The following is a 16,023-nucleotide window of genomic DNA, read 5'->3' as shown; positions in this document are numbered from 1 at the left end:
ACAAAAGAACTATATATATAAAGTTATAAAAAAAATCTTTTTGCAATGGATAATATTAAGTGTTAACATGATCGATATTTATTTCCAACTCTATTCCTAATCTCTTTTCAAATAATTTACCTTTTAAAAAAATCTAGAATTCATAAACTATTATAATTAAAATAAATAATTTATCAACTTCGATATAAAATAATTATTTTTTATTTGTAATACCATTAGAGAATTAAAAATAACCATAAAGCTTATTATTATTAATTTAGTTAAAAATTGGTTTAAGTTGTGTTGTTAATGAGTGTGAAAAATTGCGTTTGTTTGGGATTTGTATGTAAAGAAGAAAAATTAGTTTTCTAATGAAAATTAGGTTAGGTTGGGTTAAGACCGCCTCACAACTGAAAACTAAATTTATCTTTCTATTTATTTGTGATGAATTTGAAAAAAGAATGAAGTGTATAAAACACTCAATATGCATATCCGATGTGAATTAACAATATTAATATTTAATATTGTTGAGGCATTATCTTTAAGAAAGATTCCTGACATTGAAGACATGCTTTAGGAGGTAATTATGTGAGCGCATATGTTGACATATGCGGCGCATATGTTTACTCAACATATGCGGCGCATATGTAGTTGTATATATAAGTTGTTTGTTTTTTTTTGTATGTAATTGTTGATTCCAGAGCAATAAGAATTCTCTCTTTTCTCCTTCTTTTCCTTTTCATCTTGTTATCGTCTTTATACGATTACATGGTATCAGAGCATGGTTATTAAGGGCTACTCTTCGTTTTAACCCGGATTTTCATTCTTTTCTCCGGTGTTTTTTTTTCATCATTAGCTTTTTCTCTTGTTTCTTGATCTTTTGATCAATATATTCATGTTGTTTCTTCTTTTCAGCTGGTTTTATTCTTTTTTCTTCCATATATTACTTCTTTTTCATCTCTTTTGTCTCTTTCTTGGTTTTTCAACCGTGCAAATTCCTTCATTTTTTCACCGATTGTTTCTTATATTTTTGTGTTAAACCCTACAAAGTTTCATTCTCTAAATCCCATCCAAAATGTCAATATTTGTTTCTATTCATTTCAACACACATGTCCTTAACATATGCACCGTATAAGTTTGTTAGCACATATGTTGATCTCAGCGCATACGTCTACTTATCCATATGTTATGCGGCGCATAAGTGTTCTTTGGTCTTGATTTCTGCGCATAAGTGCTTTTCTTTTCGTTCTTTGATCGTATTCTGTTCTTTTTAAATGGAAGTCCCTAATACTACAATTGATTCATCTAATCCTCTGTACCTTCATCCTTCCTATCACCCAGGCATGATTCTGGTTTCAAAATTCTTTGACGGGAATGGTTATGGAGCTTGGAAACGAGCAATGTCTATTGCTCTTTCCGCTAAAAACAAACTTGGATTCATTAATAATATCGTCCCTATGCCAACTAATCAAACACATCTTGCCCTTTGGCAAAGGTGCAATGATATGGTGATATCTTGGATCCTTAACACTCTTAATCATGACATTCGTGATAGTGTTCTGTATGCCGAAACAGCTCAAACTCTTTAGAACGAGCTTAACTCTAGATACGGACAAGCAAGTGGTGCTAGAGTTTATCAACTTCGGAAGAATCTTTGTCAAATCTCCCAAGGAAGTAGTGACATTGCTACTTATTTTGCTAAAATGAAATCCTATTGGGACGAGTTGAATGCTGTAAACTCCATTCCTTCTTGCACGTGTGGGGCTGCTCAGGCTTTTGCTAAAAGATAGGAAGATCAAAGGCTAATTCAGTTTCTTGTTGGACTGAATTCAAATTATGACATGATCAGAAGCAATATTCTGATGATGCAGCCCCTTCCCTCTTTCGATCGTGCTTATGGAATCTTGATACAAGATGAAAAACAGAGAGAAATTCACACCACCACCACTGATTTCACCACGTCCTCTACTTCTATGCATGTTAATACTGGAGGACCTATGAGTGGTGGAACTGGAGAAAATAGACGAATTTTGGTGTGTACTCACTGTAAAAGAAATGGACATTCTGTGAATAAATGTTACAAGTTTATTGGATTCCTAAAAGATCTCAAATTCAACAAAGAAAAGAAATTTGCTAACCTTTGTTGAGGATCAAGAAAAAAATGATCAATCTGATCAGCAAGGTATCACCCAGAAACAATACCATGATTTGATGGTTTTGTTGTAGCAAAACAATCTTCAATCTGGGACCTCTGTTGCTGCCAACAATGCCACAACCATCAATCATGACTCTTTCTGAGGTATAATGTCTTGCAATTCTTCCAAATTTTCTTCAAAATGGATTATTGACACTGGTGCAAATGATCATATGTGTCATGATCAAAATTTGTTTTCAAGCATTTCCTCTTTGCAAAATCCAATTTTTATTACTCTTCCTAATGGCACCAGTGTTACTGGTCATCAGTATATGATTGTTCCTTTAACTTATAAGCCTTCTTTGCCTAGAGTTCTTTTGGTACCACATTTTAGAAATAATATTCTTTCAGTTTCAAGATTATGTTCTGATACTGATGGTACTGTTTTTTTCACTAAAAACAATTGTGTTTTACAGGCCCCTTTTCTGAAGAGTCATCTGGTTCTTGGTGAGATGCTCAACGGTCTTTATCTTCTTGAAGCAACCAAGAATTTTGCTGATAGTTTTTTTCTTTTAAATAAAACCTGTAATTCTGTTGTAACTGTTGAAACTTGGCATAATCGTCTAGGACATTTGCCAGTTTACAAATTGAAACAGCTATCTTTCATTTCTAATTCATCTTTCAAATCTATCAAGCATTGTGATATTTGTCCCAAGGCAAGACAACATAATTTACCATTTCCAATTAGCTCCACCTCTACTAGCAAAATTTTTGAGCTAATTCATATTGATGTTTGGGGGCCTTATCATATAGCTACTTATAATGGCTTCATATATTTTTTAACCATTGTGGATGATTATAGCAGAACCACTTGGACACATTTGCTTTCCACTAAAAGCAATGCTTTTCCTATTCTTCAATATTTCATTGAAATGGTTAGCAATCAGTTTGGCACTACTGTCAAATGTATTCGGTCTGATAATGCTTTTGAACTTGGAACTGGATTAGTTCAGCGTGCTTACTTATTAAGCAAAGGCATTATTCATCAGACAACGTGTGTAGCTGTCCCTCAACAAAATGGTATAGTTGAAAGAAAGCATAGACATTTGCTTTAGACATCAAGAGCTTTAATGTTTCAAGCTAAACTTCCTGTTCAGTTTTGGGGTGATTGTGTTTTAACAGCAACACATTTGATCAATGGATTCCCCACTGAAATTCTTAACAATAAAACCCCATATGAGGTTTTAACAGGAAAGCTTCCTTCTTATGCTCACATGAAGTCTTTTGGTTGTCTTGCTTATGCTTCCACTTTAAGTCATGGAAGAGAAAAATTCAAACCTCGGGCTGTTCCCTGTGTTTTTCCGGGATATCCTCTTGGTAAGAAGGCTTATCGATTATATGATCTAGACACAAATAAGATCATCATATCAAGAGATGTCATTTTCTTTGAAGCTTTATTTCCTTCTATCACAAACTCTAAGGAACGTTTTATTTTTCCATCTATTGATCTCATCAATCAATTTTTTGATGATCCTTCTCCTGCTTCCGATTCTCATACAAACCTTGATTCGATTCCTAATTCTTCCGCTCACTCTGATACTATTGTTCCTCCTTCTAATGAATCAACTGTTAGAAGGTCATCCAGAACTTCTGTTCCTCCTTCTTATTTGAATGATTATGTCTGTAATCATTCTGATTCTTCTCCTCATTGCTTACATACTGTCACTAATTCTTGCTCCTCTTCTATTTCTTGTTCTGCATCTCAACTTTCTCCTTCTAGTCAAACTCTCACTTCAGCTATATTGGATTTACATGAGCCCACTTCATATAAAGAAGCTGCAACTATTCCTGCATGGCAAGATTCCATGAAAGCGGAGTTTCAGGCTCTTGAGAATACTAGTACTTGGTCAGTTGTTGATCTTCCTCCTAGGAAGAAGGCTATTAAGAGCAAATGGGTGTTTAAAGTTAAACACCGTGTAGATGGAACAGTTGAACATAGTAAAGCCCGATTGGTAGTAAGAGTGGATACTCAAAAAGAAGGTATTGATTATAATGAGACCTTTTCTCCTGTTCTTAAAATGACTACTATTCGTAGTCTTGTTGCTGTTGCTACCAAACGCAATTGGCCTCATTTTCAATTTGATGTTAATAATGCATTTCTTCATGGGGATCTAGATGAAGAGATCTATATGTTACTGCCCCCTAGTATAGAGCTCCCTAATCGTTAAGTTCTTAAACTTCAGAAGTCGTTATACGGTTTAAAGCAGGCTTCCCGACAATGGTATGGAAAATTGTCGTCTGCTCTGAAAACAAGAGGTTATATGAGTTCTCAGAATGATCATTCTTTATTTTCAAAATCTATGGGATCTTCTGTGGTTTATGTCGCTGTATATGTTGATGACATTTTGGAGATCAATACTCTTAAAGCTTTTCTGGATTCCTCTTACAACATTAAAGATTTGGGGCATCTTAATTACTTTTTGGGCATGGAGGTTCTTTAAACTGCTAATGGGGTGATTATGTCTCAACACAAATTTGCTCGAGATATGCTATCAGAATTTGATGTTTCCAATCTTTCTATTAGCAATTCTCCATTACCTCATCATCTCCAGCTCATGGTTCATGAGGGTCTTGCTATTAATGATCCTTTACAATACAGGAAGCTCGTTGGGAAACTCAATTATCTTACACATGCAAGACCTGATATTGCTTTTGCTGTTCAGTTCTTAAGTCAATTCATGCAAGATCCGAAGCTTCCTCATTGGCATGCAGCTCTTCATACCCTTTCTTATGTAAAGGGTACGGTTTCTCAAGGATTATTTTTCAACAACAATCCTTCTTTTGAATTACAGGCTTTCTGTGATTCTGATTGTGCAGCTTGCCCTAATACACGACGATCGGTGAGTGGGTTTTATGTTTCTCTTGGTGGTTCTCCAATTTCTTGGAAGTTTAAGAAACAACCCACTGTTTCCTTAAGTTCTGCTGAAGCTGAGTATCGTTCACTTCGTCATGTTACAACTGAGCTTACTTGGTTAACTCGAATTCTTACTGAGTTTAATGTTCCTGGTATTACTTCGGTTAATCTCAAGTGTGACAGCCAAGCTGCAATTTACATTGCCAAGAACTCGGTTTTTCATGAACGAACAAAACATATCGAGATTAACTGTCATTTTGTTCGAGAGAAATTACAAGAGGGTCTCATCAATTTGATACATACGAAGACTGCTGACCAACTTGCAGATTTGTTTACCAAGAGCTTACCAAGGCCTCATTTTCATGAGCTTTTGCGCAAGTTGGGGTTTTCTCAACCTTCTTGAGGGGGGGGGGGGGGTGTGAGCGCATATGTAGTTGTATATATAGGTTGTTTGTTTTCTTTTTTATGTAATTTTTGATTCCAGAGCAATAAGAATTCTCTCTTTTCTCCTTCTTTTCCTTTTCATCGTGTTATCGTCTTTATACGATTACAAACTGGTAGATGCCCGATTGTACTGGTCGCTCGAGAGCCGAAAGTCTACTACAGTCTAGGTCAGAAAAATAAGGTTATTCACCCACAAAAAAGATATGATAGATCTGAATTATACTTTACATTTTTTATTATTGAGATAAAATTCTATGTGACACTTAACAATGATACTAAGGGTACTGTTTTCTTGAGAAACTTGAACCTGATTTGTACCCGCGGGTTGGGTAGGACGGGCTTGATCTATGTCAGGCACGGAACTTGGCTTTATTCCTAAGTCTGGTTCCAAGAACATATTGTGAAGCTATGGCATCTCGTGATGGTCCTTATGGAAAGATACTTGGAAACTAACGGATCTGCCTCTATTAGGTTGTTGATTGTTTTATCAGCCTATCATAACCTTCCAATTCACTAAATAGACGTGAAAACTATATTTCTTTGGATAAAAAAAGAGGAAACATTAAATCAAGGTAATACTATTTGTTTTGGTATGATGAACTATTTTTTCCAAAAAATAATCATTAACTATTTTTAAGTATAGCAATTTTAAAGTTTGGTCAACCAACGAGATGTTATTTAGCCATCAAATAATTATGCCAATCAACTTATGTCAATATAATGTCAAAACAAGTTAAGTTTAATAGTTTAATTTTAGAAGAACACCTATCAACAATCGGTATGAAGCCGTTCTAGCTCAGTTGGTACAGCGCGTGGCTTTTAACCACGTGGTCGTGGGTTCGAGTCCCACGGATGGCGATGTGTTTTTTCGCCTCATGAATTAAAAACTCAGTGTCCATATTAGCCCAAATCAGTCTAGCGGGCCTTAAAAACGAACGACCTAATTAGTAGGGCCTTTGGGCCTGCACAATGATCAACGATGCATGTATACTTTTCTACGTTTGCAATCAGAGGAGAACAAATCGGGTTTTTCAACAACCCGGGTTCGGGTATGACTGGGTATTTGTAATACACGGGTTCGGATCCAGGTATTGTCTATAAAAACCATACCCTGTGCATTAGGTATGAAGCCGGGTATTTGAATACCCTATTTTCGGGTATTGAAAAAACCCTATTTTTGGGTTTTTTTTCCCGGTTTTTTTGGATATAGATTGGATTTTTTAGGGGTTACAATTTTTAGGGGTATTTTTCGGGTATAGATCGGGTATTTGAAAACCCCGGTTTCGAGTATTGGAAAAACCCGGTTCCGGCTATGTAACTGGTTCCGGGTTTCGGGTATTACCGGGGGTATAAATTGGGTCCGGTTTCGGGTACGGGTTTTGGTACTAAAATGCATACCTTATCCGTACCCTACGGGTAGGGTCGGGTATGGGTTCGGGTATTAAAAAGCCGGATATAAAAACACCGGTTCCGGGTATTTTTTTGGGTCCGGTTTCGGGTTCGGGTTTTTGTGCACCTCTATTTGCAATAGAGAATTTGACTTTTATATATATTTTTTAAGGGACGGTTTATGTACAAAATAATTTTAACATGTGAACGTGGAAAACAATACCAATCTATCAAAAATGAGAGCGCGGAAAACAATATCAATCTACATAAACAATGTTTTATAAGAACAAAGAAAACACAAAATAATAACAACAAAAGACTCAAAATTAACAACAAATTAATAACAACAGTACTTATAACATCAAAAGAAAAAACCTAATAATAACAAATGGTAAATCAACAAATACTTATAAAATCTCATAATCGAAAATCAGCGAATATGAACAAAAGATAACATCAAACAGTTATAAAAACAAGCCTAATAATAACAAAAAATTGATTCTCACTGTTTTCATATTAAGAATAAAATGTATTTGAGTCTAAAACTATTTTTTAATACTTTTGGATGATAAAGTAATATCTACTATATAAATAATTATCAACTCTGTATAAAAAAACATCTTACAATTACATAGTTGTGTAATATTTACCCAATGTTTTTAGACACGGTCAGGACGGCGATCCGGTTATCTTACCGGGTCAATGGTCGGACCGACCCGGGAGGGCGGACTGGTCTTTGACCGGGATGGCGTCATAATTAATATTAATATATACATATATGGTTTAAAAAAACGCTGTGAGGCGGCCTCTCGGTACGAGGCGGTTGCAAAGCGAATTTAAGGCGGCGCCTCAGGGTTTAGAAATAAACGTACGCCTCTTCATGGCCGAGGCGGAAAAAAACGTCCGAGGCGGAAAAAAAATGGCTGAGGCGTTAAAGAGGCGGGAAACCCTAACTTTTTTATGTGTTTTAATGTTTTAGACTTTTGGTGTCAGTTTAAAGCTTATGTCTTTTATTATGGTTTAGACTTTGTGTGTTTTTCATGACTAGTGAATCTGATGATGAAATTATTTTGGAAAGTTCTTTGTTTGATGTTAAGTATTTTTTTTAATAAGATATATAATATTTATATCCATTTTTAAAATCCGTCTCGAGCTTACGCCTTGTGTTGCCTGCTGTGGGAAAACGCCTCGAGGCGCGATTCCGTACTTTTAAACCTTGTATATATATGGGTAAGGTTAAAATAAAAACCCACTTGAGTTATGAAAACTCTAGAAACCCATTCTAAACCATATGTTTTTAATTAAATTTTAAATCTTGTGGTCCACAATTAAAGTGAATAAAAAATGTAAATATAAATATAATTTTTTCTCTCTTCTGAAAATATATATAAAAATTAGTAAAAAAATGTTAAAAAATAGCAAAACATTTTTTTTAGTTTTCGATATTTTGTATTAAATGTTACAACATATATTGCGTGTGTAACAAAAAAAAACGATGTTACATAGGGTTTTCACGGATTTTCACAACTTAAGTGAGTTTTCATTATATACTTCCCAATATATATATATATATATATATGTGTGTTGTGTAAAAAATAATAAGTTAGCAGCCATTAGGCCCACTACATGTATAGAGCTTGTTTCAGACTTTCAATATATAGGATTAATATTCAGCATAGGAAACATAATTAAGGCTTGGTTGGTTGGTTATTGGTGTTTGTGTTAAACCATCATCTCGGAAATTGGCCTGGGTTCGATTCCCTTAGTGCAATTATGTTTTTGATTTAATATAAACAAGGTTTTACAGGTTGAACCGGCGGTTCACCGGTTCCGGTCGGACCGCAAACCCGGCCGGGTTATTAGAAAACTGATATATGATGCGACCCGGACCGGAATATATACCGGTTCCCGGTCGGACCGATCGAACCGGCCGGTCCGGTTCGGGTTTCAAAACATTGTATTTACCTGATTACCTTAAATTAAAAAAATATGCATAGTTTGTTAGACGAGAGAATAGGCTAGGGTTTGTAACTTATTAAATAAGAAATGTCAAACTACTAGCTGGGCTTAGAGGCGGTCTACTAGCTGGCCTGCACCCATCTTCTCAGCGCCGGCCATTGGCAAGGGCGGGTGGTCGACGGACCTAGGCCCGACTTTCCGGTAGGCCCGAAAATTTAAAAAAAAACTATATTATATATATATATATGTATATATTAAAAAAAATGTTTTTCTTCTTTCTTTTAGCTGCTGTTCGGTTTAATATTAGGCCCAATAACCTAGTTACACTTTCCTAGTTTCCTGCCCAAAATATGTTTCAGGCCCATAGCCCATTATGTTGATCAGATTAGGAATTAGGAGGAGACCAGGAGGCGAAGATGACGTTCACATACAAACCCTTAAACCACAGTCCACAACCACCGCCGTGAACCCGTTACCGTCGTCGTCCAGTCCGTCCACGGTCCACTCCGGCCCGCCACAACGCCGCTACGTCTTGTTGATTTGTTGTTAAGTTATTTATATGCTAGTTGCTAAATTAGTAAATGGTTTCAGTAAGCTGTAAGCAGAAGGGTTGGTTACTTGGTTTGTTGAATAAGACTAAGAATTACACATTTAACTAATTTAACTAATATATATATATGTATATTTTTCAGAAAAAATGCCTCCTAAATACAAGTACCTATCGGGTAGTCAAAAATTATCAAGACTTGATCGAGAGTTTTGCTTAAAAAAATGCTAAGAGAGCATCCCGTTTCGTTTAGGCATGTAGTTTAGATTATTTTTGCTACAATATTTATGTTTTGTGTATTGAAATTACAATTATCATCGTATGATTTACTTTTATATTAGTTATCGAATTTTAAATTTTACTTAAGTCTTTAGGCCCGAATTTATATTCGCCTTCGGCCCAAATTTTTTTAGCCAATTTGGGAGCCGGGCCTGCGTCTTCTCTTTTTTATATCAACTAAAACCGTAACCAAACAAGGTAGACGGAACCCAACAACATCCATAAACATGATAATGGATAACTATTATTTTCCGAGGGAGTAGTAAAGCCATGTAGATGTGTCATTTAATTATGGAAATTATACAAACAGGACGTAGCAATAATGAATAACTTAAATTTAACTGTTAACCCAAAAAAATTAACTTAGTTTTTATTACTAAACGTACATAAGATAATCATATATTGATAAATCAAAAGATGAATTAACATAAGTATAATTATTAAAGCAAAACAAATCAATGCAAGCATTTCTAATGATCAACTGATTGTTTAATATATATAGTTTGACTTTTAAATAACAATAATAATGACTCAAAACCAGATTATATTCAAATAGAAAATACCCCTAAAATAACAGGTTTAGAATGGTCCGAAAGGTCAAGTTGTGGGTCCAACAAATACTCAAAATGTGGCAAATCTTATTGGTTGAGTTACGATTCAGCGACCCACCAGACGGCCACCTTAATCATATGAGGTTACGGGCCCACCTTTGTGATAGAAAAACATATGTTTTCCAAAGATAATTAGTTACATATTTTTCTGAAAACAAGATATCAACTAATTAGTGTTCGGGCCTAAAAATACTATATATCGGTAGTGTCATAACACATACTTAACGTCAGTGACGGGTGGTCTGTATTGCGGATTTGTGTTGGAGATGTTAATCTGTGTTGTTGGTCGTCTGGTTGTAGCAATTCCAATATAAATTCGATTGTCTGAAAGTTAAGAAATGTGACAACTCAAGCATTAGATTATTTTATTTAGCAGAGGTCAGATGGTCTGTTTGTTTACTGCTTAATATGCTTCATTTCACGTTAAAGTGTAACCGTGTAAGTTTCATGTATACCTTAGTTTAAATAGATTAATGTTGTAAAAGTTTCCACTTATTCACCAATTTTGAAAATCTTTAATCAAGTAACTAATCTTTTGCGAATTCGATATCTAAACATACACGTTGAGTTATGCGCAATCAAAATTGTAAAATCTACCTATATAATAAAAAAATGGATTTTTAAAAACTTTCCTTTTTTTATAGTTAACAAGATGCCTCCAAAATGCCACATGTCAATTTATATTATTTTTTAATTAATTTAAATTCAAAATTCAATGTTATATCAAAAAAATCACGTCTGTCGCCTTTCAAATTCAGGATCGAGATTTCATCTTCATTATTCCAGAGCTTCTAACCCTAGCAATCAACTAAACAAGTAAATATCAAACCTTTGTAATTTGATTCACATCTTCAATCATCTCACCTAAACATATTCAATCTTATTTCCAGCTTCAATCTGTTTCAATCAATTCACTTTCACATCACGGGTTAAATCAGGTTCAATCGATCAATCTTTGTAATTCTATTAACATGTTCAAACGATCAATTACAATTACATGTCTTCGATTAATATCTGGAATTGGTTTTTCTTGATATTTTTGGTTCTGCTGTCAGCAAGACGCAAATCCATCGTTTGGGTTCTGTTATCTCCTTTACTCGCTGCTATCAATCTAACCCTAAAATCTGTCTAGCAACAGTGTATGATTTCTGTCCAATCTGACCTTATATTGCATAATTATGTGGTTATTTTGTTTCTATAGTGTTTTATGCGTATTATGCTAAGGTTTCTTTTACATTGCTTGATTTGCAGGTTGTGATAATGTAGAGTCAGCTGTTGTGATTAAGAGGAAATCATACCTCCTGTCAAACTCATCATTGTTCATCATCCAATCTTCGAGGTATGTAATTGATCATTTCAATAAATCTTTGCTTAAATACGAACAATGAAAGTGGCGGTGGTTCGGAATGAAGGTTTTTCAAACACACACAGCAATAACTAAACAATCTCTAAATCTTTTGTTTTTATATTTTTGTATTTTAGTATCCGCTTTTGAAAAAGGTTTGGAAACTAAATAATCTCAAAATCTTTTCTTTAAAACAATCTAGATGATTTAATTTTCAATCAATCAATCAATCAATCATACCCAGTAAAATCCCACCGACAGCAGAGCTATAGGTAGGGTCTGGGGAGGGTGGGATGTAGGCACACCGTACCTCTATCCAAAGGAATAAAGAGGTGGCTTCCAGAGAGACCCTCGGCTCTAAGAACATGTGTATGAAGCAAAAAAAGGAAATCAAAGTTTAACAGTTATATAAAAAACTACTACTAATTATAATAATATTAATAAAAAGGTCACAGTTTAACCGCAATATAAAAGCTAATAATAATAATAATAAAGTATGTAAGGGAAATACCATTATGGTATGTGACCTAAATAAGTTAAGTCTAAGCCCTAAGGTATTCAATTCTCTCTAAAAATCCTTAACTTTAATTCTACTTCTCCACGAATTCCTATCCTCAACCATGTCCTCAGAGAGGTTTAGGTCTATCAAATCATGCCTAATCCTCTCATCCCAAGTCAATTTCGGTCGTCCTCTACCCCTCCTCCCCTCTATAGTAATGTTTTCTACGGATCTAACAGGATTCGTCGTCTGTCTTCCCTTTACATGTCCAAACCATCTCAATCTCCACTCTCTTATCTTGTCTGCTATGTTCGCCACCCCTAATCTCTCGCGAAGCACAACATTTCTTATTCTGTCTAGCCTTGTGTGCCCACACATCCAACGTAGCATTCTCATTTCTGCTACCTCCATCTTCCGCACTTGTGCCTTCTTGATGGCCCAACAATCTGTTCCATATAGCATTGCAGGTCTAACTGCCACCCTATAGAATTTTCCCTTCAGATTAGTCGGGAAACTCTTGTCGCATAATATATTCAACCTTATGGGAATTATCAAACTCAATTTAAAATTTGTAGTTTATATAGCAGTCATCACAACATATATAATCATTAATCAAAACCATATAATTAAGTAAAATTTGCTTCTTGAACATTTGTTCTGTTAACTGTTTATTCATATATTCAAAACCAAAATTTAATGGATGCATTTCTTTAAAAACTGTTAATATGTAGGACTAGAATGCTTTGTATGATAATCCAAAATCTATTCTCTACCCAACTGCATTTTTTGATATGCCAGCATGAGTTACTACTTGATAAATAGAGATTTGGTGCATGTATAATCATCATATTGCATAAATATAAGGTTTAAATACATTTATAAATACGTCTTATAATCTGATATGACAATCCCTTTTTTGAAACAGTGAATGAGAACCAATTGGGAGATCGAAGGGGAAGTTGAATCAACCTCCATTCCAGGTAAAACTCGCCAACAAACATTATTTATATTTTTTTTTTATTTTCATGTAGTCTATTTTTAATCCTTTTAGAACTAATAAAAATTGCTTTTTATTGGTTAGGATTTTGATTATGTTTTAATATTCACAAATTCAAATGAATTTTAAATTTTTAGTTGCTATCACTACGTAGGAAAGGGGATCTGTGTTCTACGTCGGAATCCTCAAAGATGTGGATGTCAACATCATTGTTGCCATTAATAGTTATTAACCAAAGAAATGCAACCATGGAAAAGGGTAAGATAGTAACCAGACAACATGAGTTTGAATTCAAAGTTTTCCAAAAAAATTCCACCATGGCAACTTTATTGCTCTAACAAAAGCTTAATCAAAATTTTGGGGAGGTTAATGCCAAGTTTATGCGTTAGAAAGATTTTTGAAAAACAAACTTATCATGATTTATATGGATATGTTGAAAGAAAAAGAAAATTGGTTAAATATGACAATTATATTAATTCTGATTTGTGGGAGAAATTTGAACTTTTTCAAAAGCTTCATAAAGTTGTTTGACTTTAAGGGTAGCTTGGTCATATTATAAATGTTAAAAGAAATAGATAATTTGGTTAACTTCGGCATCTTGGTTAAAGTTGACTTCTACCAGGTCAAAACTACTATCCGGTATGATTAGGATAGTCAACAAAGGGTAACTTCGCCAACATAAGATTCCTATATTTGAAAACTTTTTTTTTAATTATTATTTTATAGTCATAATGTATATTTTCTGATTCTAAGTCTTTCATTGGAGTTGGTTAAATACTTAACATGCTTGGTTTGTATTGCTGGAAAACTTATAGTAATACTGTGCTGTTGATATCTGGATTCTGGGATACAAGTTGGTTAAAACTTACTAGATCATAAAAAGTTTGGCCCGTTTGTCAAAGAAATGAAAGATGGAACAGACTGATTAGCGCTCACAATGATTGTCAGTTCAAAAAGATGGTAACTATAAATTTCAAGGAAATATCCTATTGAAACCTGCATGTTTTTTTTTGTATATGTTGGTATTGAATTTGAAACGTACAGTTACTTTGAATATTAAGTTGGTATTTTGGTTTGTAAGGTCATAAAACGTATGTCATCAGGTTAGGTTCTTGGAACAAATTGTTTAGATTTCATTTTGTTGATAGTAGATGGGTTAAAAAACTTTATTTGGGGAATTGCCCCAATAAAGTACTTTTAAACCTCTTTTGGATGCAATTGTTTTCTAAATTTATAAAATTTTTACGGTGACTTTGTTTTCCTTTACCCAACTAGATCAATCTCTTGCAATATAAAATATCATTAGTGACAAAATTTGATGATGAATTTGTTACTGTTGTGCAAACACGCCTTCTGAAAAACTAGCATTATGCAAAGTGGGCTGTACCACATCCGGTTTTTAATACATTAAAATAAAAATCACTGAATCAAATCACCTTTAAAACTCAATAATTATTTATGTTCTATGATCCATCTTATAATCTATATTATAAAATTTCAATAATTAATTATGTTCTATGATCCATCTTATAATTTATATTATAAATTTTGTAAATTGAAATGTGTGTTTATGCTTTTAACCAGCCCGTGCATTACACAAGTTCTAACCTAGTATATTTATATAGCTATGTGTGTATAATGAACATTATATTGGCATTCAACTTTTTTTTCTTTCAATCTATATTATTAAAGGTATGTCAATTTTATTTTCAAACGCATATATACATATTAGTTTACTTTTATTGTAATTTTATCCTCATAGGTATATTTTATAAAATCACTAAATTACTATAAAACTCAAAATTATATCGTAGAAAAGGAGAAATAAATAAATAACAAGCAAGTTTTGCATTCATGATTTGATCGGCCATTTTATAAAACGTAAAAAGTGTAGAATTAACTAATTATTTTTTGTCGTTTTGGTAAATTTAAAAAGTGTAGTGAAACATAAAAGCTAAAGAGATTTGATCTTGTCTCGTGTTCTATAGTTAGCAGTCTCTTTACAGAAATGCATATAACAAGAAATGTCAAAGACTTTTGGGGACATGCAAGTTTCAAATTTGTAACATTTATTCTGAAACAGACTAATTTACACCTTTTGGACATGCAAGTTTCAAACATTTGCTAAATTTGCATCGAAATTTGCGATGACATTCAATTAATTTATGAGGTTCCCAAAAGAGATTTGGAATTCCGTTTCAAAACGTACACATTCTTGCTAAAAAAAGCGGTTGCAAGAATTTTTGTCGGAAAATCCGTCAAAAGAAAGTTCAATTGCAAATAGAGGTGCATAAACCGGTTTAAAACTCAAAACCGGTTTGGGTTGGTTCAGTTTGATCAACGAAAGTCAAAATCGGTTTAAGATAGGTTTCGGTTCGGGTTGAAACCGGTTGTTGGATATCAGGCCAAGATAGAAACAAGAAAAGAAACAAAGTTTTGTTGTATGATCTATGTGAGAAAGAAAGAAGTAAACTAAATATGTTGAAGTGGAAGAGAAAGACTCTAAACTCAATACTTTTATTGATAAATCCAAGGCTATTTATAACATTTACAAAAGACACGTGAAAAGTAACAACCAAAGAAAAAGACTCAACTCTCCTAAGGAACCGGTACAACTACTGACCCATTCTTCTAACGTTACACATCTACAAACGTTTACATCCTTGAAATCCGGTCAACTAGAATACCAATTCTAACTAGCTAATAAACAATAAAACATAATATTAAATAAATGCATAGTCTTCAAGATCCTTCCATGCAAACTCAACCAGAACCCCTTGAAGCTTTTGCTTATTCCATGCACACTAAATAAAGACTTATGAACAAAACCAATTAATCCCAACACCGGTTTCTTGACCATGTTACAATTGGTTCGGTTAGGGTTTTGATCGGTTTCGGTTCGGTTTTTGCCGGTTCGGTTTGGTTA

General features: G+C 33.9%; 1 non-coding gene across 1 annotated transcript; it reads left to right on the top strand.

The window, feature by feature from the left end:
• The first annotated feature begins 6,256 nt into the window (after positions 1–6,256).
• TRNAK-UUU (transfer RNA lysine (anticodon UUU)) lies at positions 6,257–6,329 on the top strand. The gene has a single exon. It is a non-coding gene; the product is annotated as a tRNA-Lys (tRNA).
• Positions 6,330–16,023: the final 9,694 nt, after the last annotated feature.

The sequence above is a fragment of the Bidens hawaiensis genome, unplaced genomic scaffold (assembly GCF_021521415.1).
Source record: "Bidens hawaiensis isolate Kalapana, Puna unplaced genomic scaffold, B.hawaiensis_p1.1 tig00023609_1, whole genome shotgun sequence".
Lineage (NCBI taxonomy): Eukaryota > Viridiplantae > Streptophyta > Magnoliopsida > Asterales > Asteraceae > Bidens > Bidens hawaiensis.
Note: the sequence above shows the minus strand (reverse complement) of the source record. Positions and strands in the feature narration are given on the sequence as shown.